General features: G+C 52.2%; 1 pseudogene; it reads left to right on the top strand.

Moving 5' to 3' along the window:
* The first annotated feature begins 16,301 nt into the window (after positions 1 to 16,301).
* Positions 16,302 to 26,450, top strand: LOC139248897 (zinc finger protein 271-like; annotated as a pseudogene).
* Positions 26,451 to 26,744: the final 294 nt, after the last annotated feature.

The raw sequence follows: 26,744 nt of genomic DNA, 5'->3' as shown, positions 1-26,744 counted from the left end.
TCTTCAGCATCGTGACCCGTGATGAGGATGTCGTCCTGAAAAACCACCGTCCTTGGAATCGACTTGAGGAGGCTTTCCATATTTTGCTGAAATATCACAGTGGCTGAAGGAATCCCGAACGGACATCTGTTATACTCACACAACCCCTTGTGTGTCGTGATGGTGGTCAGCCTTTTCGACTCACTCGCCAGCTGCCGGGTCATGTGAGCTGAGGTCAGGTCCAATTTTGAAAAAGGTTTGCCAGCAGATAGTGTCGCAAAGAGGTCCTCCGCTCTCGGTAGCGGGTACTGGTCTTGGAGTGACACCCGATTGATGGTGGCCTTGTAAGCGCCAAATATCCTGATCATCTCATCCGCCTTGAGCACCGGCACAATCGGGCTCGCTCAGTCACTGAATTCAACTGGCAAGATGATGCCTTTCCTCAGCCGGCGGTCCAATTTGCATTCTATTTTTTCCCGCATCACGTACGGCACCGCTCTGGCCTTGTGGTGTACTGGCCTGGCGTCCGGGTTTATGTGAATCACTACCTTAGCCCCTATGAAAGTGCCGATGCCAGGTTGAAATAATGAGTCGAATTTGTCCAGGACCTGTGAGCATGATACTCGCTCCACAGAAGAAATGCAGTGACATCGCCCCATTTCCAGTTCATGACAACAAGCCAACTCCTCCCCAGTAGTGTGGGACCGTCCCCCAGGACAATCCAGAGTGGCAACCTGTTCTCCGAATGATCTCCGTAGCTGTGCATCAATCGGCAATAATTTTGGCCTCCTGGCCTTGGACACCCACAATCTTTCAAACTGGTTGATACTCATCAAGGACTGGCTGGCCGCCGTGTCTAGCTCCATTAATACTGGGATGCTATTGAGGAGCACTTTCATCATTATCGGTGGCGTCATGGTAAATGAACTGTATATGTGCTCCACATGAACTCGCTGAACTTCAGCTTCCAGTGATTTTCCCCAGTATTTATTTGGCCTCGTAGAGCTTACATCGGGCCCGTCCTCCTCGTACATTAACCTGGTTGCAGGCTTCCTGCACATACGCACCAAATGACCGCTGACGTTGCAGTTTCTGCAGATATATTGCTGATACCTGCGGGCTCTGGCTGGGTGTTTGGCTCCACACCTCCAGCATGAGCTGGAGGATCCGTTGTTGGAAACAAAAGGTCCATTACCAGTCGATCGTCTCTGACTGTCTCTGCAACTGTCCTTAAGTGCACCATTAACACGTGTTGATTGTCCCAATACTGGCCGCATTGTCCATTGCAATGGCATGATTCACCGTTCAGCTCGCCATTGTCTCTGTTGAATTCCCCTTTTGGTTTCGACTGCATGCTGGGACATGTCCGATTGCCCTTGTCTGTCGAGAGAACTGTGTTTGCGTTAACAATGTAGACTCCCTGGTCATTTGCCGCATTTGAGCCAAGATTTTTGTCATACATCATTCTGGTCTCTTCCTCCCATGAGTTAAAGTCTGGGCTATCAGAGCCGCAGTTTCCAAGGTCAAGTCTTTGGTCTCAATCAGTTTCCTGAAAACCCCAGCACGCCCGATGCCCTCAATAAAAAAGTCTCGCATCATCTTCGCTCTACCTGCATCTGTGAACTTACATAGGCTCGCCAGTCGTCGGAGATCTGGCATGAAGTCAGGAACGCGTTGTCCTTCTCACCGCCAGTTCATGTAAAACTGGTGTCTCGCTTTGTGCATGCTGCTCGCAGGTTTAAGGTGTTCCCCGATCAACTTACTGAGCTCTTCGAACATCTTGTCTCCGGCTTCTCTGGTGCTAGAGGGCCTTCATCAGGGAGTACGTTCTGGATCCACAAACCGTCAGGAGATGAGCTCTGTGTTTGTCGGCCGAATCCTGTGCCAATCATTCCTTAGTGACAAAACTTTGCTGTAGTCTCTCAATAAAGTCGTCCCAATCAATACCAACACAGTACCTCGCTTCTGTGCTATTAGTGGCTATGCTCACGTGGTTTAAATCCCAGTTTCTCGTCGCCAATGATATGTACTTACTAGACAGTATAAATGGACACGAGGCCCATACTTGAGAGAAGGTCCCTCTGTGACCAGTTATCTTTATTACCAAGAGCTCAAGAGATGAAGGTGGGTGGAGCTTTCATTTTTATACCTGTAAGTCCAGGTTAGGAGTTTCAGCCACAAGTTCACCCCCTTGTGTTCAATGCTCTCAAGATCTACAACTTAGGTCAGCTTATACATGGGTTACAATGATAGTTGAATACGTGACAAAATCCAGGGACCACTTACATTAAGACACCAAATCCAGGAACCACATGCATTGTGACTCCAAATCCAGGGACGACTTGCACGGAGGCTCCAAATCCAGGGACCAGTTACAATGAATCATCAAATCCAGGGACCACTTACAATGAGACTACAAAATTACAGAATGACACAGAAATGAGCCATTCGGACTAAACAGTCCGTGCCGGTGATTATGCTCTGCTTGGTAATGAGAGAGCCTCAGTATGGAGAATGGTCATGCTGGTAAAAGCAGCTCTAGTTAGGGGAAAAGGTGGGTAATGAATGAAGAGACGATGGAGGAATCAGACGGTGACTGTTGAGGCCTGGTGACAGATTATTGTCAGAAGTCCTTTTCAGGCAGGTTGATGATTAGATGTAACCAGTGCAACAACCGTATCCATCTGTTATTGTTCCAAAATACCCAAATCTAATGTCACTAATTTATTTTTCCATGAGAAATGTAGAGATTACGATGTGTTGTTGACAGAAAGAAATGAGGCTTGCGCAGGAAATATGGTTCCTTGTATGAAAACATTGTGAGGCTGTTTTGTGAATCGGCTCTGTGAGGTTAAAAACATGAAATGGAAAAGGGCATGTGCAGTAACCCTTATATTTCCAATAGTGCTTTCTAAGTTAATCATTATATCCTAAGCCGAATATCCTATTGACTATCCCAATCACTAATCCTAATCCTAACAAATAACCACAAAACACAACCACTAAACCTACATCTAAACCCAGCCCCTAACCAACGCTAAGAACATAAGAAATAGAGGCAGCAGCAGCCATCTGGCCCCTTCAGCCCACCCCGCCATTCAATAAGATCTTGCCTGATCTGATCTTGGCCTCAATTCCGCTACCCTGCCCTCTCCCCATAAACCTTGACTCCACTCTCTTTCAAAAAGCACGCTATCTCCAACTTAAATATTTTCAATGACCCAGACTCCACTGTTCTTTGGGGTAGATAATTTCAAAGATTCACGACCTTCTGAGAGAAGAAATTCCTCTTCATTTCCATTTGAAATGGGCGCCTCCTTATGCTCAGACGTTGCCACCTAGTTCTCGATTCCCCCACAAGAAGAAACAGAGATCAGTGGGGAAGCTAAAGACCTGTTAAAGGAAGTATTTAAACAATTATTTTGATGCAAGAAATACTGCAAGGTATGTTAGTAACAAGTAATTGTAATCAACTAACCCATCAAAATAAGCAAAGGCAATTACAAATGTCAGAACATTTCAAAGTTGATCACATGCAGTATGTGTGGAGATCTATTAACCGCATTCAACAATCGTTAAATGCAGAAAATAACAGATTTACAGTCTTACGCAAGATAGGTCTTTCAAGGGTTGGTTGAAAGGAACATTAAATGAGTATAAAGTGAGACACGCCGGTTCAGTCTGAGAAACCCACAAGCTGTATACTCAAATGAAACAAGTTTGGGATTTGATGTGGTAAAAGATGAATTACGTGAGAAGTGAAATAATCTAGAGTAAGAAAAGGCCCAAAATGGAAAGTACGGGAACATTAGTCTATTTTTATGGAGAAATCACATATTGGACACACGGTGTTTGAAACAAGCTGATTTATTCAGTATTGAGACAGAACATTAATCTCCAGCTCAGGTACAGGGTTATTCAGAGCATCAGAAAAAAAGTCTAATTGCCAGAATGAACATGGTTCAGTGCCCAATGGGAGCCCAGTAAATCCTGTCCCGTTCACTGACGTGTCTTTAGGTATTTTCGCAGCATTCCCCGCGACGGAGGACGTGCCGAGCCCAGACTACAGGGGCCCAGTACGCAGGCGCGAGACCGAGCTGTGTTTGGAGCATGCGCGGAGTGGACATGGTGAAAATCTGTTCCGAAAAACAGTCGTTTTTCTGCGGGTCGGAGGTGAGTAATGGACCAGCGGGTAGGCGGGGAGGCTTCATAAACAACTGGTGCCCGCCGGAAGCCCGGAATAATAACCGGAATATCGGCGGCTGCAGCCTCGAGGCTTTCTCCCGGTCACAGGTCCAGGGTAACGGTGGCCATCTTTGTACAGGTATGTAGGGTCAGTTCTCCGCCATCTTGGTTCAGTGAGCAGCAAAACGCATGCGCGGCCATCTTGGTAAAGCAACAGCTGAGTTATTTTATCTCGACACCAAGGATTTCTCACCATCTCCTAAAGGCGCTGCTCAGTGATAAGCTTCTGGTTACATCACAGACAATTGTAACAGGAAAGCCCCAGAGCTGTTCAGTCCCAGGGTTAGAGTCCCCATGTACAGTCCCAGGGTTAGAGTCCCCATGTACAGTCCCAGGGTTAGATTCCCAATGTACAGTCCCAGGGTTATTATCTCATAAGAACAAAATAATATAAGAAATAGGACCAGGAGTGGGTCATTTGGCCCCTGGAGCCTGCTCTGCCATTCAATAAGATCACGGCTGATCTGATCATGGACTCAGCTCCACTTCGCTGCCCATTCCCCATAACCCTTTAATCCCTTATCGCTCAAATATCTGTCTATCTCTGCCTTAAATATTTTCAATGACCCAGGCTCCACAGCTCTCTGGAGAAGAGAATTGCACAGATTTACAACCCTCTCAGCGAATAAATTTCTCCTCATCTCAGTTTAAAATGGTTGGCCCCTTATTCTGAGACGATGCACCCTAGTTTTAGTTTACCCTATGAGTGGAAATATCCTCTCTGTATCCACCTTGTCAAGTCCCCTCGTTATCATATGTTTCAATAAGATGACCTCTCATTCATTTGAACTCCAAAGTGTATCAGCCCAAGCAACTCAACCGATCCTCATTGGACAACCCCCTCATCGCCGGAATCAACCTCTGAATAGCCTCCAATGCAAGTATATCCTTCCTTAAATACAGAAACGAAAACTGCACGCAGTATTCCAGGTGTGGTCTCACCAATACCCTGTACAGTTGTAGCAGGACTTCTCTGCTTTTATACTCTATCCCCCTTGCAATAAAGGCCAACATTCCATTTGCCTTCCTGCTTACTTGCTGTACCTGCATACTAACTTTTTGTGTTTTATGCACAAACACCTTCGGGTCTCTCTGTCCTGCAGTACTTTGCAATTTTTCTCCATTTAAATTATAATTTGCTTTTCTATTATTTCTGCCAAAGTGGATAACCTCATATTTTCACATATTATACCACATCTGACAAATTTTTGCCCACTCATTTCGCTTGTCTATATCCCTTTTCAGATTTTTTATATTTTCAATTTTCTTTCCCACCCATCTTTGTATCATCAGCAAACTTGGCTACATTACACTCGGTCCCTTCTTCAAAGTCATTAATGTAGATTGTAAATAGTTGAGGACCCAGCACCGATACCTGTAGTACCCCACAAGTCACCGTTTGCCAACTGGAAAAAGACCCATTTATCCTGACTCACTGTTTTCTGTTAGTTAGCCTATCCTCTATCCATGCTAATATACTGCCCCCAACGCTGTGAGCTTTTATCTTGTGCAGTAACCTCTTATGTGGCACTTTATCAAATGCCTTCTGGAAATCCAAATACACCACTTCCACTGGTTCCGCCTTATCCATCCTACTCATTATATCCTCAAAGAACTCCAGCAAATTTGTCAAACATGATTTCCCTTTCATGAAGCCATACTGACTCTGCTTGATTGAATCATGCTTTTCCAAATGTCCCACTACTGCTTCCTTAATAATGGTGTCCAGCACTTTCCCAATGACAGATGTTAGGCTAACTGGTCTATAGTTTCCTGCTTTTTGTCTGCCTCCTTTTTTAAATAGAGGCGTTACATTTTTGGTTTCCAATCTGTTGGGACCACCCCAGAATTCAGGTAATTTTGGCAGATTACAAATAATATGACCACTATCTCTGCAGCCATTTCTCTTAAGACCCTACAATGTAAGCCATCAGGGCAAGGTGACTTGTCTGTCTTTAGTCCCATTATTTTACTGAGTACTACTTTATTATGAATAGTGATTGTATTAAGTTCCTGCCTCATGAAAGCCCCTTGATTATCCACTTCGGTATTACTCTGAGTGACCGAGTGTTTTACTGTAATTAAACTGATCTCTGACTGTTTCTGTCAGATATTAACTCCTGCACGGACCCAGCAAACACTCCCACTCCCACTCCATCCTCCCTCCGATGTTTCTGCGGAATTGCTTTGTGAAGACGGGCTCATGGAGTGAAACACCCTGCATGGAATGATCCCAAATTGAGCATTTCCAAGGGGCAAGGCTCACAGCTTTAATCATTCTCTGTCCTTTCCCCCCAGGCCCAGTTCTTTTGCTCAGATTCTGATAAAAGTAAATTGGGAAAAGTGCACTTTGATTTTTGCAGGCTGAACTATTGCAGAGAGCTGCGCATGCGCGGTTCAGCCTCGCCCCCTGTGTCGTTCCCAGTGAGCAGAATAGCACATGCGCACTCCCCTCCCCCAGCCCTGCCTGTGATCACCATTCACTCAGTGAGTGGAAGAAGATGGTTTAAAACAGCCGGGAATGGAGACACCACGGCCCTGGGGTAAGTCAGCGAGCAACAGCCTCCTTACAGCAGCGCAGCGCTTTGGGAGCGTGTCCGCAGATGGACTCAGAGATCGGAACTGAGTCCGCGGGGTAACACAGCCTGACAGTGAGGATGCGAGGAGTTTCACAAAGTGCATCTATTGCAGGCACCAGGAGAGGAGTGTGGGAGAAGATATTTTAAAGAAGGGTTAAATAGTTTCGGTGGGTTGAGTTCTCCAGAACCGTGTTGCTGATGATAGCGAGATACATGGTCACTCCTTCAGATACATCATATTCTCCCCTGCATCCATATCTTAGAACTAATAATGTTCTCATTATTAATCTCAGAGCAAAATTCTTTAACCAGCCAGAACAAATGTGATATTTCCTCCACCCGGAACACAAGGAACAGTGCAGGCAGCTCCTTCTCACACACAGTAAGTAGATTATCACTCACAGAGCGCAGAGACACAGAACTGGCCTCAATCGTACTGTCACAGGCAGCAGAAGCTGTCAGTCCCACAGTGATCCGAAGTGGCAGAGTTACATTGCGAATCTTACAGCCACATGGAGCATTAGAATCAGATGCTGTTTCATCATTGAAACAGATCACACTGACAGGTACATTAAACACCCACACTCACTTGCCAGAAACTGGCAGGTGGAGAATAAAAGACAATCATCCATCAGAAAACATGTCAAATATAGTATATAAGCCACACTCGCACATCAGAAGCTGATGGGTACTGAGGAAAAGCCATATACATGTTTCAGAATCTGATGGATTCAGTATTTAACCCCCTGAACATACCAGAAGATGACAGGTGCAGAATAAAACCCACATTCCCGTACCACAGACTGACAGATACAGTGTACAACACACACCCACATGAATGAAAGTGACAAGAACAGAATAAAATCCCCACTTGCATACCAGAGATTGACAGGTAAAGTGTAAATCACATGTGCACATATCGGAAAACTGAAAGGCAGTAAGTAAAATTGTTACTTGCATCGCAGAAACTGATAGCGGCAGAGTAAAACCCACACACACACATATGAAAAATGATCGGTAGAAGGCAAAATCTTCACTCACATATCAGAGAAATACAGGTAAAAAAGTAAAATTGATTCTCACGTTCACATACCTGAGACATGCAAATGCAGAGTAAATTCCACACACACATAGCATGAACTGACTGGTACAGTCTAAAACCTACAATCAAGTAGCAGGAACAAATAGGTACAGTCTAACACCGTAGAAACTGAAGCACAGATTAAACCTGAACACACAACAAAACCTGACAGTTACAGAAAATACACACACTTGCATATCAGAGACTGAGAGATACAGTATAAAACCCACACTCACATATCAGAGGCTGACATATTACAATCCATATTGCCATAACATAAATTGACATACAGTGACATGCCCAGACTCACGAACCAGTAATTGATAGGTAGAGGGTAAAGACCTCTCTTTCATTCCAGAAACTGACATGTACAAAGGAAAGTCCACTCACAATTAAACAGAAACTGGCAGTTGTAGAGTGAGGACCACAATCACATGTCACAACATGACAGATACAGAATAAAACCCAGACTCCCATAACAGAAATGGAGATACAGAGAAAGGCCCACATTCACATAGCAGAGACAGATAGTTACAGAGTGAAATTCAGACTCATTTACCAGAGACCGACAGATTCAGCATAAAACTCACCTCCATAACACAAATTGACAGTTAGAAAGTCAAACCAATACTCTATCAGGAATTGGTGGTACACAGTAAAACAATACTAACATACTGGAGAATGACTGGTATGGAGTAGAGCTCACGTTCACATAACAGAGATAGACAGATACAGCACAAAATAAAACACTCACACACCAAGAATGGAAAGAAACATAGAAAATAGGTGCAGGAGCAGGCCATTCGGCCCTTCCAGCCTGCACCGCCATTCAATATAATCATGCAACTTCAGTACCCCACTCCCGCTTTCTCTCTATACCCCCTGATCCCCTTTGCCGTAAGGGATACATCTAACTCCCTCTTGAAGATATTCAACGAATTGGACTCCACAACTTTCTGTGGTAGAGAATTGCACAGGTTTACCACTCTCTGGGTGAAAAAGTTTCTCCTCATTTCAGTCCGATATGGCTTACCCCTTATCCTTAGACTGTGACCCCTGGTTCTGGACTTCCCCAACATCGGGGACATTGTTCATGCATCTAACCTATCCAGTCTCTTCATAATTTTACATGTTTCTATGAGATCCCCTATCATTCTTCTAAATTCCAGTGAGTGTAAGCCTAGCTGATCTCGTCTTTCTTCATATATCAGTCCTGCCATCCCGGGAATCAGTCTGGTGAACCTTCAATAGCAAGAATATTCTTCCTCAGATTAAGAAACCAAAACTGTACACAATACTCAAGGTGTGGTCTCACCAAGGTCCTGTACAACTGCAGGAAGACTTCCCTGCCCCTATACTCTAATCCTCTCGCTATGAAGGCAAGCATGCCAGTTGCTTTCTTTACTGCCTGTTGGACCTGCATGCCAACCTTCAATGACTGATGTAACATGACACCCAGGTCACTTTGCACCTCCCATTTTATTAATCTGTCACCATTCAGATAATCTGCCTTCCTGTTTTTGCCACCAAAGTGGATAACCTCACATTTATCCACATTATACTGCATCTGCCATGCAATTGCCCATTCACTTAACCTGTCCAAGTCAACCTGCAGCCTCTTAGCATCCTCCTCACAGCTCACACTGCCACCCAGCTTAGTGTCATCTGCAAACTTGTAGATACTAGATTAAATTCTTTCATCTAAATCATTAATGTATATTGTATATAGTTGTGATCCCAGCACTGAACCTTGCGGCATCCCACTAGTCACTGCCTGCCATTCTGAAAAGGACCCGTTTATTCCCACACTTTGCTTCCTGTCTGTCAACCAGTTTTCCCTCCACATCAATACATTACCCCCAATACCATGTGCTTTAATTTTGCACACTAATTTCTTATGTGGGACCTTGTCAAAAGCCTTTTGAAATTCCAAATGCACCACATCCACTGGTTCTCCCTTATCAACTCTACTAGTTACATCCTCAAAAACCTCCAGAAGATTTGTCAAGCACGATTTCCCCTTCAGAAATCCATGCTGACTTGGACCGATCCTGTCACTGCTTTCCAAATGCTCTGCTATTTCACCTTTAATAATTGATTCCAGCATTTTCCCCACCATCAATGTCAGGTTAACCGTTCTATAATTCACTGTTTTCTCTCTCCCTCCTTTTTTTAAAAAGTGCGGTTACATTAGCTACCCTCCAATCCATAGGTACTGATCCAGAATCCATGGAATTCCAGAATCCAATGCATCTACTATTTATAGGGCTAATCTGGGATGCAGACTATCAGGCCCTGGGGGTTTATCTGCCTTCAGTCCCATCAGTTTGCATACAACCATTTCCTAACTAATAAGGATTTCCCTCAGTTCCTCCTTCCCGCGAGACCCTCGGTCCCCTCGTATTTTCGGGAGTATATTCGTGCCTTCCTTAGTGAAGACAGAACCAAAGTATTTGTTCAGTTGGTCTGCCATTTCCTTGTTCCCTATTATGAATTCACCTGAATCTGACTGCAAGGGGCCGACATTAGACTTCACTAATCTATTTCTCTTCACATATCTATAGAAGCATTTGCAGTCAGTTTTTTTTATGTTCCCTGCAAGCTTACTATCATATTCTATTTTCCCCCTCCTTATTACATCCTTCGTCCACCTCTGCTGAATTCTAAATTCCTCCCAGTCCTCAGGTTTGCTGCTTTTTCTGGCCAGTTAAAATACCTCTTCCTTGGATTTAACACTGTCCCTAATTTCCCTTGTTAGCCACGGTTGAGCCACCTTTCCTGTTTTATTTTTACGCCAGACAGGGATGTACAATAGTTGTAATTCATCCATGTGATATTTAAATGTCTGCCATTGCCTATCCACCGTCGACACTTTAAGTATCATTCGCCAGTTTATCCGAGCCAAATCCCCAACATCAGGAACATTCTTCTTGCATCTAAACTGTCCAGTTCTGTCATAATTTTATATGTTTCTATGAGATCCCCTCTAATTTTTCTAAATTCCAGTGAGTGTAAGCCTAGCCGATCCAGTCTTTCTTCATATGTCAGTCTTGCCATCCCGGAAATTAGTCTGGTGAACCTTCACTGCACTCCCTCAATAGCAAGCACGTCCTTGCTCAGATTGAGAGACCAAAACTGTACACAATACTCAAGGTGTGGTCTCACCAAGGCCCTCTGCAACTGCAGTAACACCTCCCTGCTCCGTTACTCAAATCCCCTCGCTATGAAGGCCAGCATGCCAGTTGCTTTCTTTACTGCCTGCTATTCCTGCATGCCTACCTTCAGTGACTGATGCACCATGACACCCAGGCCTCTTTGCACCTCCCATTTTACTAATCTGTCACCATTCAGATAATAGTCTGCCTTCCTGATTTTGCCCCCAAAGTGGATAACCTCACAATAATCCACATTATACTGCATCTGCCATGCAATTGCCCATTCACCTAACCTGTCCAAGTCACCCTGCAGCCTCTTAACATCTACTCACAGCTCAAACTGCCACCCAGCTTAGTGTCATCTGCAAACTTGGAGATGTTACCTTCAATTCCATCGCCTAAATCATTAATATATATTGTAAATAGTTGGGATCAATGCACTGAACCTTGCAGCACCCCACTAGTCACTGCCTGCCATTCTGAAAAAGACCCGTTTATTCCTACTCTTTGCTTCCTGTCTGCTAACCGGTTCTCTATCCACGTCAATACATTACCCCCAATACCATGTGCTTTAATTTTGCACACCAATCTCTTGTGTGGGACCTTGTCAAAAGTCTTTTGAAATTCCAAATACACAACATCCACTGGTTCTCCCTTAACCACTCTACTAGTTACATCCTCAAAAAACTCTCAAAGATTTGTCAAGCATGAATTCTCTTTCAGAAATCCATGCTGACTTGGACCAAATTGTCACTGTTTTCAAAATGCTCTGCTATTACATCTTTAATAATTGATTGCAGCATTTTCCCCACCACCAATGTCAGGCTAACCGGTCTATAATTCCCTGTTTTCTCTCTCCCTCCTTTTTTTAAAAAGTGGTTTACATTAGCTACCCTCCAATCCATAGGTACTGATCCATAGTCCATGGAATTCTGGAAAATGACCACCAATGCATCTACTATTTCTAGGGCCACTTCTTTAACTACTCTGGGATGCAGACTATCAGGCCCTGGGGATTTATCGGCCTTCAGTCCCATCAGTTTCCCTCCAACCACTTCCTGATTAATAAGGATTTCCCTCAGTTCCTCCTACCCGTTAGACCCTCGGTCCCCTAGTATTTTCGGGAGGTTATTCGTGTCTTCCTTAGTGAAGACAGAACCAAAGTATTTGTTCAATTGTTCTGCCATTACTTTGTTCCCTATTATGAATTCACCTGATTCTGACTGTAAGGGACCATGTTTGTCTTCACTAATCTTGACATATCTATAGAAGCTTCTGCAGTCAGTTTTAACGTTTCCTGCAAGCTTACTCTCATACTCTATTTTCCCCTCCTAATTACACCCTTAGTCCTCCACTGTTGAATTCTACATTTCTCCCAGTCCTCAGATTTGCTGCTTTTTCTGGCCAGTTAAAATACCTCTTCCTTGGATTTAACACTGTCCCTAATTTCCCTTGTTACATTGAGCCACATTACCAGTTTTATTTTTACGCCAGACACGGATGCACAATAGTTGTAATTCATCCATGTGATCTTTAAATGTCTGCCATTGCCTATCCACCGTCAACCCTTTAAGTATCATTTTCCAGTTTATCCCAGCCAAATCACGTCTCATACCATTGAAGTTTCCTTTAAGTTCAGGACCCTAGTCTCTGAATTAACTGTGTCACTCTCCAGCTTAATGAAGAATTCTACCATGTTATGGTCACTCTTCACCAAGGGGCCACGCAAGACCAGATTGCAAATCAATCCTTTCTCGTTACACAAGACCCAGTCTAGGATGGCCTGCTCTCCAGTTGGTTCCTCGACATATTGGTCCAGAAAATCATCCCTTATACGCTCCAGGAAATCCTCCTCCACAGTATTGCTACAAGTTTGGTTAGCCCAATCAATATGTTGGTTAAGGTCACCCATGTTAACTGCTGTACCCTTATTGCACACATCCATAATTTCCTGTTGTATGCCATCCCCAACCTCCCTACTACTGTTTGTGGTCTGTACACAACCCCAACTAACGTTTTCTGCCCTTTGGTGTTTCACAGCTCTACCCATATAGATTCCACATTATCCCAGCTAATGTCCTTCCTTACTATTGCATTAACCTCCTCTTTAACCATTAACACTACCCCACCTCCTTTTCCTTTCTGTTCTATCCTTCCTCAATATTGAATACCCCGTGATGTTATGTTCCCAGCCTTGGTTACCCTGGACCCATGTCTCAGTAATCCCAATTACATCATATCCATTAACAGCTATCTGTGCAGTTAATTCGTCCACCTTATTACAAATACTTCTCGCTTTGAGACTCAGAGCTTTCAGGCTTGTGTTTTTTAAACACTCTTTGTCCTTTTAGAATTATGTTGTAATATGGCCCTTTTTGATACAGAATGAAACCCACAGGCAATTACCAGAAATTGACAGGTGCAGGATAAAATCCACCTCTCGTATCAGAAACTAACATACAGAGTAAAACCCTCATCCACATACCAGAGATGGACAGATACAGAATCAAATCAACACTCCCATACCAGACACCCACTATATAAGAAAATAAGAACATAAGAAATAGGAGCAGGAGTAGGCCATACGGCCCCTCGAGCCTGCTCCACCATTTAATACGATCATGGCTGATCCGATTATGGACTCAGGACCACTTCCCTGCCCGCTCTCCATAATCCCTTATTCCCTTATCAGTTAAGACAATGTCTATCTCTGTCTTAAATATATTCAATGTCCCACCTTCCACAGCTCTCTGAGGCAGCGAATTCCACAGGTTTATAACCCTCTGAGAGAAGAAATTCCTCCTCACCTCAGTTTTAAATGGAGGGCCCCTTAATTTAAGATTATGTCCCCTATTTCTAGTCTCCCCGAACAGTGAAAACATCCTCTCTGCTTCCACCTTGTCAAGTCCCCTCATTATCTTATACATTTCGATAAATCACCTCTCATTCGTTCTTCTGAATTCCAATGAGTAGAGGCCCAACCTCCTGAATCTTTTCTCATAAGTCAACCCCTCATATCCGGAATCAACCCAGTGAACCTTCTCTCAACTTCCTGCAAAGCAAGTATATCCTTTCATAAATATGGAAACCAAAACTGCAAGCAGTATTCAAGGTGTGGCCTCACCAATAACTTGTATAACTGCAGCAAGATTCCCCTGTTTTTATACTCCAGCCCCTTTGCAATAAAGGCCAAGATTCAGTTGGCCTTCCTGATCACCTGATGTACCTGCATTCAAACCTTTTGTGTTTCATGCACAAGTACCCCCAGGTCCTGCTGTACTGCAGCACTTTGCAATCTTTCTCCACTTAAATAATAACTTGCTCTTTGATTATTTTTCTGCCATAGTGCATGACCTCACATTTTCCAACATTATACTCCATCTGCCAAATTCTTGCCCACTCACTTAGCCTGTCTATGTCCTTTTACAGATTATGTGTGTCCTCCTCACACATTGCTTTTCCTCCCATCTTTATATCGCCAGCAAACTTGGCTACGTTACAGTCGGTCCCTTCTTCCAAGTCGTTAATATCGATTGTAAATAGTTGGGGTCCCAGCACTGATCCCTGCGGCACCCCACTAGTTACTGATTGTCAACCCGAGAATGAACCATTTACCCCACCTCTCTGTTTTCTGTTAGTTAGCCAATCCTCTATCCATGCTAATATATTCCCCCAGCACCGTGAACTTTTATCTTGTGCAGTAACCTTTTATGTGGCACCTTGTCAAATGCCTTCTGGGAGTCAAAATACACCACACCCACTATATCCACCCTGTTCATTACATGCTCAAAGAATTCCAGCAAATTGGTCAAACTTAACTTACCCTTCATAAATCCATGCTGACTGCATGACCGAATTATGCTTTTCCAAATGTCGTGCTAATGCTTCTTTAAGAATGAACTCTTCAACATTTTCCCAACAACAGATGTTAGGCTAACTTGTCTATAGTTTCCTGCTTTTTGTCTGCCTCCTTTTTAACAAAGTGCGGCGATTCATCACCGGGCAACACCGAGAGTGGCTCTCAGTCCCCGGGCAACACCGAGTGCGGCTCTCAGTCCCAAGGCAACACCGAGTGTGGCTCTCAGTCCCCGGGCAACACCGAGTGCGGCTCTCAGTCCCCGGGCAACACCGAGTGTGGCTCTCAGTCCCCGGGCAACACCGAGTGCGGCACTCAGTCCCCAGGCAACACCGAGTGTGGCTCTCATTCCCCGGGTAACACCGAGTGAAGCTCTCAGTCCCCGGGCAACACCGAGTGTGGCTCTCAGTCCCCGGGCAACACCGAGTGTGGCTCTCGGGCCCCGAGTAACACCAAGTGTGGCTCTCAGTCTCCGAGCAACACCGAGCGCGGCTCTCGGTCCCCGGGCAACACCGAGTGGGGCTCTCAGTCCCAGGGAAACACCGAGTGTGGCTCTCGGTCCCCAGGCAACACCGAGTGTGGCTCTCAGTCCCCGGGCAACACCGAGTGTGGCTCTCAGTCCACGGGCAACACCGAGTGTGGCTCTCAGTCCCCGGGCAACACCGAGTGTGGCTCTCAGTCCCCGGGCAACACCGAGTGTGGCTCTCAGTCCCCGGGCAACACCGAGTGCGGCTCTCGGTCCCCGGGCAACACCGAGTGTGGCTCTCAGTCCCCGGGCAACACCGAGTGTGGCTCACGGTCCCCGGGCAACACCGAGTGCGGCTCTCAGTCCCCGGGCAACACCAAGTGTGGCTCTCATGCCCCGGGCAACAACGAGTGTGGCTCTCGTTCCGCGGGCAACACCGAGTGCGGCTCTCCATCCCCGGGCAACACCGAGTGTGGCTATCAGTCCCCGGGCAACACCGAGTGCTTCTCTCCGTCCCCAGGCAACACCGAGTGCGGCTCTCCGTCCCCGGGCAACACCGAGTGAGGCTCTCGTGCCCCGGGCAACACCGAGTGCGGATCTCCGTCCCCGGGCAACACCAAGTGCGGCTCTCCGTCCCCGGGCAACACCGAGTGCGGCTCTCGTGCCCCGGGCAACACCGAGTGCGGATCTCCGTCCCCGGGCAACACCAAGTGCGGCTCTCCATCCCCGGGCAACACCGAGTGCGGCTCTCAGTCACCGGGCAGCACCGAGTTTGGCTCTCAGTCCCCGGGCAACGCCAAGCTTGGCTCTCGGTCCCCGGGCAACGCCGAGCGCGGCTCTCGTAGCTCCCGGGCAACGTCGAGGGCGGCTCTCGGGCCCCCGGGAAACGCCGAGTGAGGCTCTCGGTCCCCGGGCAACACCGAGCGTGGCTTTCTGGCCCATGGGCAACGCCGAGTGTGGCTCTCAGTCACCGGGCAACACCGAGTGTGGCTCTCACGCCGAGCGCGGCTCTCGGGCCCCGGGCAACGCCGAGCACTGCTCCCGGGCCACGATCTACACCGAGCGCGGCTCTCGGTCCCCGGGCAACACCGAGGGTGGCTCTCGGTCCCCGGGCAACACCGAGCGCGGCTCTTGGTCCCCGGGCAACACCGAGTGTGGCTCTCAGTCCCCGGGCAACACTGAGCCCGGCTCTCAGTCCCCGGGCAACGCCGAGCGCGGCTCTCGGGCCCTGGGCAACACCGAGTGTGGCTCTCAGTCCCCGGGCAAAGCCGAGCGCGGCTCTCGGGCCCCGGGCAAGACCGAATGCGGCTCTCGGTCCCCGGGCAACGCCGAGTGTGGCTCTCAGTCACCGGGCAGCACCGAGTGTGGCTCTCACGCCGAGCGCGGCTCTCGGACCCGGGCAACGCCCAGGGCGGCTCTCGGTCCCCGGGCAACACCGAGCGCGGCTCTCGGTCCCCGGGCAACACCGAGTGTGGCTCTCAGTCTCCGGGCAACACTGAGCCCGGCTCTCAGTCCCCGGGCAACGCCGAGCGCGGCTCTCGGGCCCCGGGCAACGTCGAGCACTGCTCCCGGTCCCCGGTCTACACCGAGCGCGGCTCTCGGTCCCCGGGCAACACCGAGCGTGGCTCCCGGGCCCCGGGCATCATCGAATGCGGCTCTCGGTCCCCGGGCAACACCGAGTGTGGCTCTCAGTCCAAGGGCAACACTGAGCCCGGCTCTCAGTCCCCGGGCAACACCGAGCGCGGCTCCCGGACTCCGGGCAACACCGAGTGCGGGTCTCGGTCCCCGGGCAACACCGAGTGTGGCTCTCGGTCCCCAGGCCACACCGAGTGCGGCTCTCAATGCCCGGGCAACACCGAGCGCGGCTCCCAGGCCCCGAGCAACACCGAGCGCGGCTCTCAGACCCCGGGCAACACCAAGTGTAGCTCTCGCTGCCCGGGCAACACCGAGTGCGGCTCTCAGTCCCCGGGCAACACCAATGTGGCTCTCGTGGCCCGGGCAACAACGAGTGTGGCTCTCATGCCGCGGGCAACACCGAGTGCGGCTCTCCGACCCCGGGCAACACCGAATGCGTCTAACAGTCCCCGGGCAACACCGAGTGCGTCTCTCCATCCACGGGCAACACCGAGTGCGGCTCTCCGTCCCCGGGCAACACCGAGTGCGTCTCTCCGTCCCCGGGCAACACCGAGTGCGGCTCTCCATCCCCGGGCAACACCGAGTTTGGCTCTCAGTCCCCGGGCAACACCGAGTGCGGCTCTCGTGCCCCGGGCAACACCGAGTGTGGCTCTCCGTCCCCGGGCAACACCGAGTGCGGCTCTCCATCGCCGGGCAACACCGAGTTTGGCTCTCAGTCCCTGGGCAATGCCGAGCTTGGCTCTCGGTCCCCGGGCAACACCGATTGCGTCTCTCCGTCCCCAGGCAACACTGAGCCCGGCTCTCAGTCCCCGGGCAACACCGAGTGCGGCTCTCCGTCCCCGGGCAACACCGAGTGTGGCTATCAGTCCCCAGGCAACACCGAGTGCGTCTCTTCGTCCCCAGGCAACACCGAGTGTGGCTCTCCGTCCCCGGGCAACACTGAGCCCGGCTCTCAGTCCCCGGGCAACGCCGAGCGCGGCTCTCGGGCCCCGGGCAACACCGAGTGTGGCTCTCAGTCCCCGGGCAAAGCTGAGCGCGGCTCTCGGGCCCCGGGCAACTCCGAATGCGGCTCTCGGTCCCCGGGCAACGCCGAGTGTGGCTCTCAGTCACCGGGCAGCACCGAGTGTGGCTCTCCCGTCGAGCGCGGCTCTCGGACCCGGGCAACGCCCAGGGCGGATCTCGGTCCCCGGGCAACACCGAGCGCGGCTCTCGGTCCCCGGGCAACACCGAGTGTGGCTCTCAGTCCCCGGGCAACACTGAGCCCGGCTCTCAGTCCCCGGGCAACGCCGAGCGCGGCACTCGGGCCCCGGGCAACGTCTAGCACTGCTCCCGGTCCCCGGTCTACACCGAGCGCGGCTCTCGGTCCCCGGGCAACACCGAGCGTGGATCCCGGGCCCCGGGCAACACCGAATGCGGCTCTCGGTCCCCGGGCAACACCGAGTGTGGCTCTCAGTCCAAGGGCAACACTGAGCCCGGCTCTCAGTCCCCGGGCAACACCGAGCGCGGCTCCCGGGCTCCGGGCAACACCGAGTGCGGGTCTCGGTCCCCGGGCAACACCGAGTGTGGCTCTCGGTCCCCAGGCCACACCGAGTGCGGCTCTCAATGCCCGGGCAACACCGAGCGCGGCACCCAGGCCCCGAGCAACACTGAGCGCGGCTCTCAGACCCCGGGCAACACCAAGTGTAGCTCTCGCTCCCCGGGCAACACCGAGTGCGGCTCTCAGTCCCCGTCAACACCGAGTGTGACTCTCAGTCCCCGGGCAACACCGAGTGTGGCTCTCGGTCCCCGGGCAACACCGAGTGCGGCTCTCAGTTCCCGGGCAACACCGAGTGCGGCTCTCAGTCCCCGGGCAACACCAATGTGGCTCTCGTGGCCCGGGCAACAACGAGTGTGGCTCTCATGCCGCGGGCAACACCGAGTGCGGCTCTCCGTCCCCGGGCAACACCGAATGCGTCTATCAGTCCCCGGGCAACACCGAGTGCGTCTCTCCGTCCCCGGGCAACACCGAGTGCGGCTCTCCGTCCCCGGGCAACACCGAGTGCGTCTCTCCGTCCCCGGGCAACACCGAGTGCGGCTCTCCATCCCCAGGCAACACCGAGTTTGGCTCTCAGTCCCCGGGCAACACCGAGTGTGGCTCTCGTGCCCCGGGCAACACCGAGTGTGGCTCTCCGTCCCCGGGCAACACCGAGTGCGGCTCTCCATCGCCGGGCAACACCGAGTTTGGCTCTCAGTCCCTGGGCAACGCCGAGCTTGGCTCTCGGTCCCCGGGCAACACCGATTGCGTCTCTCCGTCCCCGGGCAACACCGAGTGCGACTCTCCATCCCCGGGCAACACCGAGTGTGGCTCTCAGTCCCCGGGCAACACTGAGTGTGGCTCTCGGTCCCCGGGCAACACCGAGTGTGGCTCTCAGTCCCCAGGCAACACTGAGCCCGGCTCTCAGTCCCCGGGCAACACCGAGTGCGGCTCTCAGTCCCCGGGCAACACCAATGTGGCTCTCGTGCCACAGGCAACAACGAATGCGGCTCTCCGTCCCCGGGCAACACCGAGTGTGGCTATCAGTCCCCAGGCAACACCGAGTGCGTCTCTCCGTCCCCAGGCAACACCGAGTGCGGCTCTCCGTCCCCGGGCAACACCGAGTGCGTCTCTCCGTCCCCGGGCAACACCGAGTGCGGCTCTCCGTCCCCGGGCAACACCGAGTGTGGCTCTCAGTCCCCGGGCAGCACCGAGTGCGGCTCTCGTGCCCCGGGCAACACCGAGTGCGGCTCTCCGTCCCCGGGCAACACCGAGTGCGGCTCTCAGTCACCGGGCAGCACCGAGTTTGGCTCTCAGTCCATGGGCAACGCCGTGCTTGGCACTCGGTCCCCGGGCAACGCCGAGCGCGGCTCTCGTGGCTCCCGGGTAACGTCGAGCGCAGCTGTCGGGCCACCGGGCACCGTCGAGCGCGGCTCTCGGGCCCCCGGGCAACGCCGAGTGAGGCTCTCGGTCCCCGGGCAACACCGAGCGTGGCTTTCTGGCCCATGGGCAACGCCGAGTGTGGCTCTCAGTCCCCGGGCAACACTGAGCCCGGCTCTCAGTCCCCGTGCAACGCCGAGCGCGGCTCTCAGGCCCCGGGCAACGCCGAGCACTGCTCCCGGGCCCCGATCTACACCGAGTGCGGCTCTCGGTCCCCAGGCCACACCGAGTGCGGCTCTCAGTCCCCGGGCAACACATAGTGCGGCTCTCGGTCCCCGGGCAACGCCGAGTGCGGCTCTCCGTCCCCGGGCAACACCGAGTGCGTCTCTCCGTCCCAGGGCAACACCGAGTGCGGCTCTCCGTCCCCGGGCAACACCGAGTGTGGCTCTCAGTCCCCGGGCAGCACCAAGTGCGGCTCTCGTGCCCCGGGCAACACCGAGTGCGGCTCTCCGTCCCCGGGCAACACCGAGTGCGGCTCTCAGTCACCGGGCAGCACCGAGTTTGGCTCTCAGTCCATGGGCAACGCCGTGCTTGGCACTCGGTCCCCGGGCAAAGCCGAGCGCGGCTCTCGTGGCTCCCGGGTAACGTCGAGCGCAGCTGTCTGGCCACCGGGCACCGTCGAGCGCGGCTCTCGGGCCCCCGGGCAACGCCGAGTGAGGCTCTCGGTCCCCGGGCAACACCGAGCGTGGCTTTCTGGCCCATGGGCAACGCCGAGTGTGGCTCTCAGTCCCCGCACAACACTGAGCCCGGCTCTCAGTCCCCGTGCAACGCCGAGCGCGGCTCTCAGGCCCCGGGCAACGCCGAGCACTGCTCCCGGGCCCCGATCTACACCGAGTGCGGCTCTCGGTCCCCAGGCCACACCGAGTGCGGCTCTCAGTCCCCGGGCAACACCGAGTGCGGCTCTCGGTCCCCGGGCAACGCCGAGTGCGGCTCTCGGTCCCCGGGCAACACCGAGTGTGGCTCTCAGTCCCCAGGCAACACTGAGCCCGGCTCTCAGTCCCCGTGCAACGCCGAGTGCGGCTCTCAGTCCCCGGGCAACACCGAGCGCGTCTCCCGGGCCCCGAGCAACACCGAGCGCGGCTCTCAGACCCCGGGCAACACCAAGTGTAGCTCTCGCTCCCCGGGCAACACCGAGTGCGGCTCTCGGTCCCCGGGCAACACCGAGTGCGGCTCTCAGTCCCCGGGCAACACCGAGTGCGGCTCTCAGTTCCCGCGCAACACTAATGAGGCTCTCGTGCCCCCGGCAACAACGAGTGTGGCTCTCGTGCCGCTGGCAACACCGAGTGCGCCTCTCCGTCCCCGGGCAACAGCGAATGCGGCTATCAGTCCCCGGGCAACACCGAGTGCGTCTCTCCGTCCCCGGGCAACACCGAGTGCGGCTCTCCGTCGCCGGGCAACACCGAGTTTGGCTCTCAGTCCCAGGGCAACGCCGAGCTTGGCTCTCGGTGCCCGGGCAACACCGAGTGCATCTCTCCGTCCCCGGGCAACACCGAGTGTGGCTCTCCATCCCCGGGCAACACCGAGTGTGGCTCTCAGTCCCCGGGCAACACCGAGTGTGGCTCTCGGTCCCCGGGCAACACCGAGTGTGGCTCTCAGTCCCCGGGCAACACTGAACCCGGCTCTCAGTCCCCGGGCAACACCGAGTGCGGCTCTCAGTCCCCGGGCAACACCAATGTGGCTCTCGTGCCCCGGGCAACAACGAGTGTGGCTCTCGTGCTGAGGGCAACACCGAGTGCGGCTCTCCGTCCCCGGGCAACACAGAGTGTGGCTATCAGTCCCCGGGCAACACCGAGTGCGGCTCTCCGTCCCCGGGCAACACCGAGTGCGGCTCTCCATCCCCGGGCAACACCGAATGTGGCTCTCAGTCCCCGGGCAACACCGAGTGCGGCTCTCCGTCCCCGGGCAACACCGAGTGCGTTTCTCCGTCCCCGGGCAACACCGAGTGCGGCTCTCCATCCCCGGGCAACACCGAATGTGGCTCTCAGTCCCCGGGCAACACCGAGTGAGGCTCTCGTGCCCGGGCAACACCGAGTGCGGCTATCCGTCCCCGGGCAACACCGAGTGCGGCTCTCCATCGCCGGGCAACACCGAGTGCGGCTCTCAGTCACCGGGCAGCACCGAGTTTGGCTCTCAGTCCCCGGGCAACGCCGAGCTTGGCTCTCGGTCCCCGGTCAACGCCGAGCGCGGCTCTCGGGGCGCCCGGGCAACGTCGAGCGCGGCTGTCGGGACCCCGGGCAACGTCGAGCGCGGCTCTCGGGCCCCCGGGCAACGCCGAGTGAGGCTCTCGGTCCCCGGGCAACACCGAGCGTTGGTTTCTGGCCCACGGGTAACGCCGAGTGTGGCTCTCAGTCACCGGGCAACACCGAGTGTGGCACTCAGTCCCCGGGCAACGCCGAGCGCGGCTCTCGGGCCCCGGGCAACGCCGAGCGCGGCTCCCGGGCCCCGGGCTACACCGAGCGCGGCTCTCGGTCCCCGGGCAACACCGAGCGCGGCTCTCGGTCCCCGGGCAACACCGAGCGCGGCTCTCGGTCCCCGGGCAACAACGAACGCGGCTCCCGGGCCCCGGGCAACACCGAGTGCGGCTCTCGGCCCCCAGGCAACACCGAGTGTGGCTCTCGGTCCCCGGGCAACACCGAGTGTGGCTCTCAGTCCCCGGGCAACACTGAGCGCGGCTCTCGGTCCCCGGGCAACACCGAACGCGGCTCCCGGGCCCCGGGCAACACCGAGTGCGGCTCTCGGCCCCCGGGCAACACCGAGTGTGGCTCTCGGATCCGGGCAACACCGAGTGTGGCTCTCAGTCCCCGGGCAACACTGAGCGCGGCTCTCAGTCCCCGGGCAACACCGAGCGCGGCTCCCGGGCTCCGGGCAACACCGAGTGCGGGTCTCGGTCCCCGGGCAACACCGAGTGTGGCTCTCGGTCCCCAGGCCACACCGAGTGCGGCTCTCAATGCCCGGGCAACACCGAGCGCGGCACCCGGGCCCCGAGCAAAACCGAGCGCAGCTCTCAGCCCCGGGCAACACCAAGTGTAGCTCTCGGTCCCCGGGCAACAGCGAGTGCGGCTCTCAGGATCTGAGAAAGAGCCACCAGGCCAAGCACGAGCACCAGCAACCCCCGGGGGCAGCACCTCCCCCACACCAGGAAAACAACAACTTGCATTTATACAGCAGGCCCAGCAATTCCCAGCCGCTCTGTGTCAGTGGGCGCTGGATGTGGAACTCACTCACTGGCCTCCTGTGTTGGGCTGTTTGTTACATCAGTTTGAGCTGGATGGAGAGGGGGCGAAGCTGCTGGGTTTCACCACCAGTACTTCTGGGCCCAGTGGGACCAACAATTTCCCATGTGGGCCCTTCGAGGGAGGTGGGTTCCATTCCCTGAAGTACAGCAGTGACCCAAATGTGTATTTACGACAATCCGGCAGCTTTCATGGTCACTTTTTTCTAGTGCCGGCCCCACAAATGACCAGATTCATTAAGCTCAATTTCACAACCTGCCTTTGTGTTTTTGTGGGTTCTCTCTCACACTCCCTTTTTCCTGTTTGAAATTCACTTTACAGGGTGTTAAAAGGGGAGGATTTGTAGACTGGAAGCTCAAACCAAACATCACTTCAAGATCTGACAGTCACTCGGGACATCGGGACTGGAATATCATCAGCTTTTGACCATGGAAGCAGAAGGCACCGTTCACAGTGGGGAGAAACGGTACACGTGCTCTGTGTGTGGACAAGGCTTCAGCCGATCGTCCAAACTGGAGAGACACAAGTGCAGTCACACTGGGGAGAAACCGTGTAAATGTGGGGATTGCGGGAAACGTTTCAACTACCCGTACCAGCTGGAAATACATCGGCGAGTTAACACTGGGGAGAGGCCGTTCACCTGCTCCGAGTGTTGGAAGGGATTCACTCGATCATCCCACCTGCTGACACACCAGCAAGTTCACACAGGGGAGAGGCCGTTCACCTGCTCCGACTGTGGGAAGGGATTTACTATATCATCCCACCTGCTGACACACCAGCGAGTTCACACAGGGGACAGGCCGTTCACCTGCTCCGAGTGTGGGATGGGATTCACTCGTTTATCCAACATGCTGACATACCAGCGAGTTCACACTGGGGAGAGGCCATTCACTTGCTCCGACTGTGGGAAGGGATTCATTCAGTTATCCAACCTGCTGATACGCCAGCGAGTTCACACTGGAGAGAGGCCATTCAGCTGCTCCGACTGTGGGAAGGGGTTCACGACATCATCTGACCTGCTGACACACCAGCGAGTTCACACTGGGGAGAGGCCATTCACCTGCTATGACTGTGGGAAGGGATTCAACACATCATCCCATCTGCTGACACACCAGCGAGTTCACACTGGGGAGAGGCCTTTCACCTGCTCCGACTTTGGGAAGGGATTCACTGCATCATCCCACCTGCTGACACACCAGCGAGTTCACACTGGGGAGAGGCCGTTCACCTGCTCCAATTGTGGGAAAGGATTCACTACATCATCCAAACTGCTGAGACACTTGCGAGTTCACACTGGGGTGAAGCCTTTCACCTTCTCCAACTGGGGGAAGGGATTCACTCAATTATCCCACCTTCTGAAACACCAGCGAGTTCATAATGAGGAGAGACCTTGTAAATGTTCTGACTGTGAGAAGAGTTTTGAAAGAAAAGAGCAACTGATGACACACCAGCGAGTTCACACCGGGGAGAGGCCGTTCACCTGCTTCGACTGTGGGAAGGGATTCATTCTATCATCCCACCTTCTGAGACACCAGCGAGTTCACACTGGGGATAGGCCGTTCACCTGCTCCGACTGGGGAAGGGATTCACTCTATCATCCCACCTGCTGACACACCAGCGAGTTCACAGTGGGGAGAGGCCGTTCACTTGCTCTGACTGTGGGAAGGGAATCACTACTTCATCCAGCCTACTGAGACACCAGCGAGTTCATAATGAGGAGAGACCTTGTAAATGTTCTGACTGTGAGAAGAGTTTTAAAAGCAAAGAGAAACTGATGAGACACCAGCGACTTCACACCGGGGAGTGGCCTTCAGCTGCTCTGAATGTGGGAAGGGATTCATTAACTCAACCAACCTGCTAACACACCAGCGAGTTCACAGTGCGGAGAGGCCATTCACCTGCTATGAGTGTGAAAAGGGATTCTCTCTGTCAGGCAACCTGCTGAGATATCAGCGAGTTCACAAGTGACTGCAGGGGTTGGATTCTGCTGTTATTCACATCCCGGACTGAATCGTGTTCATTCTGACAGTTGGGGTTTATAAGTCCTGTAATACTGATATTAATAACTCCTGAAATCGACTGGAGTTTAATATTTGCGATATAGACACATACATTAGTTTTGCTTTCAACACATTGCAGTGGATTTTTGTCTATCTCACCTGAGTGTTTAGCATCACCTGACTGGAGCTGAGAAATGACAATCTGTGGGGAGGATCTTACGGAGGGATCAGAATTTCAGCCTGGACACTGACCTTCAGGGCCACACTTAGATCTCATTCTTCTGAACTCCAACATGTTTAATCCAACCTCCTCAACCTACTCAACCATAAGTCAAACCCCTCAACTCGGGAATCAACTCTGGAATCTGCAGCAGACATGAGCAAAGACCTGAGGTTTATTAAAATACACTTATTTCATTGCAGACAAGGTTACTCTGCGAGAAATGTTCAGTTAGAGCATAAGAAATAGGAGCCGGAGTAGGCCATTTGGCCCCTCGGACCTCCTCCACCATTCAATAAGATCATGACTGATCTGATCATGGACTCCGTTCCACTTCCCTGCCCACTCCCCATAACCCTTTACTCACTTATCGCTCAAAAATCTGTCTATTTCCACCTTAAATATATTCAAAGACGCAGCCTCCACAGCTCTCCTGGGCAGAGAAATCCAAAAATTTACAACCCTCAGAGAAGAAATTCCTCATCTCAGTTTTAATTGGGTGGCCCCTTATTCTAAGACTATGTCTCTTAGTTTTAGTTTTCCGTGTAAGTGGAAATATCCTCTCTGCATCCACCTATCAAGCCCTCTCATTTTCTTATATTTTGATAAAATCACATCTCATTCTTCTGAACTCCAATGTGTTTAGGCCCAACCTACTCAAGCTATCTTCATAAGTCAACCCCCTCATCTCCGGAATCAACCGAGTGAACCTTCTCTGAACTGCCTCCAATGCAGATATATCCTTCCTTAAATACGGAGACCAAAATACGGAGTCCATTAGAGGCAAAATGCCAATCAAACCAGCAGCACACTGGCACCTTAACAGTGTCTCATTGGCCTACAGGCTTTTCTTAAATAGATTTGCTGAGTGGATATAAACTTAAACCAGGTTTACAGATGTGATGCTCTATTCACATATTGAGGGTAGAATAGATGCTATGGGGCACATGCTAATTCCAGTAGCTGAAAGTGATTAACAGACTGGGTTTTGTGTTTACGGATCCCAGGTGTGTTACCAATACCAGCAAAATCTAAGCCCATGGAATAACGGGGAAAGTGGCAGCATGGATATGAAAATGGCTATGTGACACAAACAGAATAGTGGTGAACGGTTGTTTTTCAGACTGGAGGAAGTGGTGTTCCCCAGAGGTCGGTATTGGGGCAACTGCTTTTTTTGATCGATATTAATGACCTATGTAGAGGGCACAATCTCCAAATCTACAGCTCACACAAAACTTGGAAGTACAGTTAACAGTGAGGAGGATAGTAATAGACTTCAGAAAGATATAGACAGGCTGGTGGAATGGGCAGACATGTGGCAGATGAAACTTAATGTAGAAAA

The sequence above is a fragment of the Pristiophorus japonicus genome, unplaced genomic scaffold, assembly GCF_044704955.1.
Source record: "Pristiophorus japonicus isolate sPriJap1 unplaced genomic scaffold, sPriJap1.hap1 HAP1_SCAFFOLD_30, whole genome shotgun sequence".
NCBI classification, from domain to species: domain Eukaryota; kingdom Metazoa; phylum Chordata; class Chondrichthyes; family Pristiophoridae; genus Pristiophorus; species Pristiophorus japonicus.
Note: the sequence above shows the minus strand (reverse complement) of the source record. Positions and strands in the feature narration are given on the sequence as shown.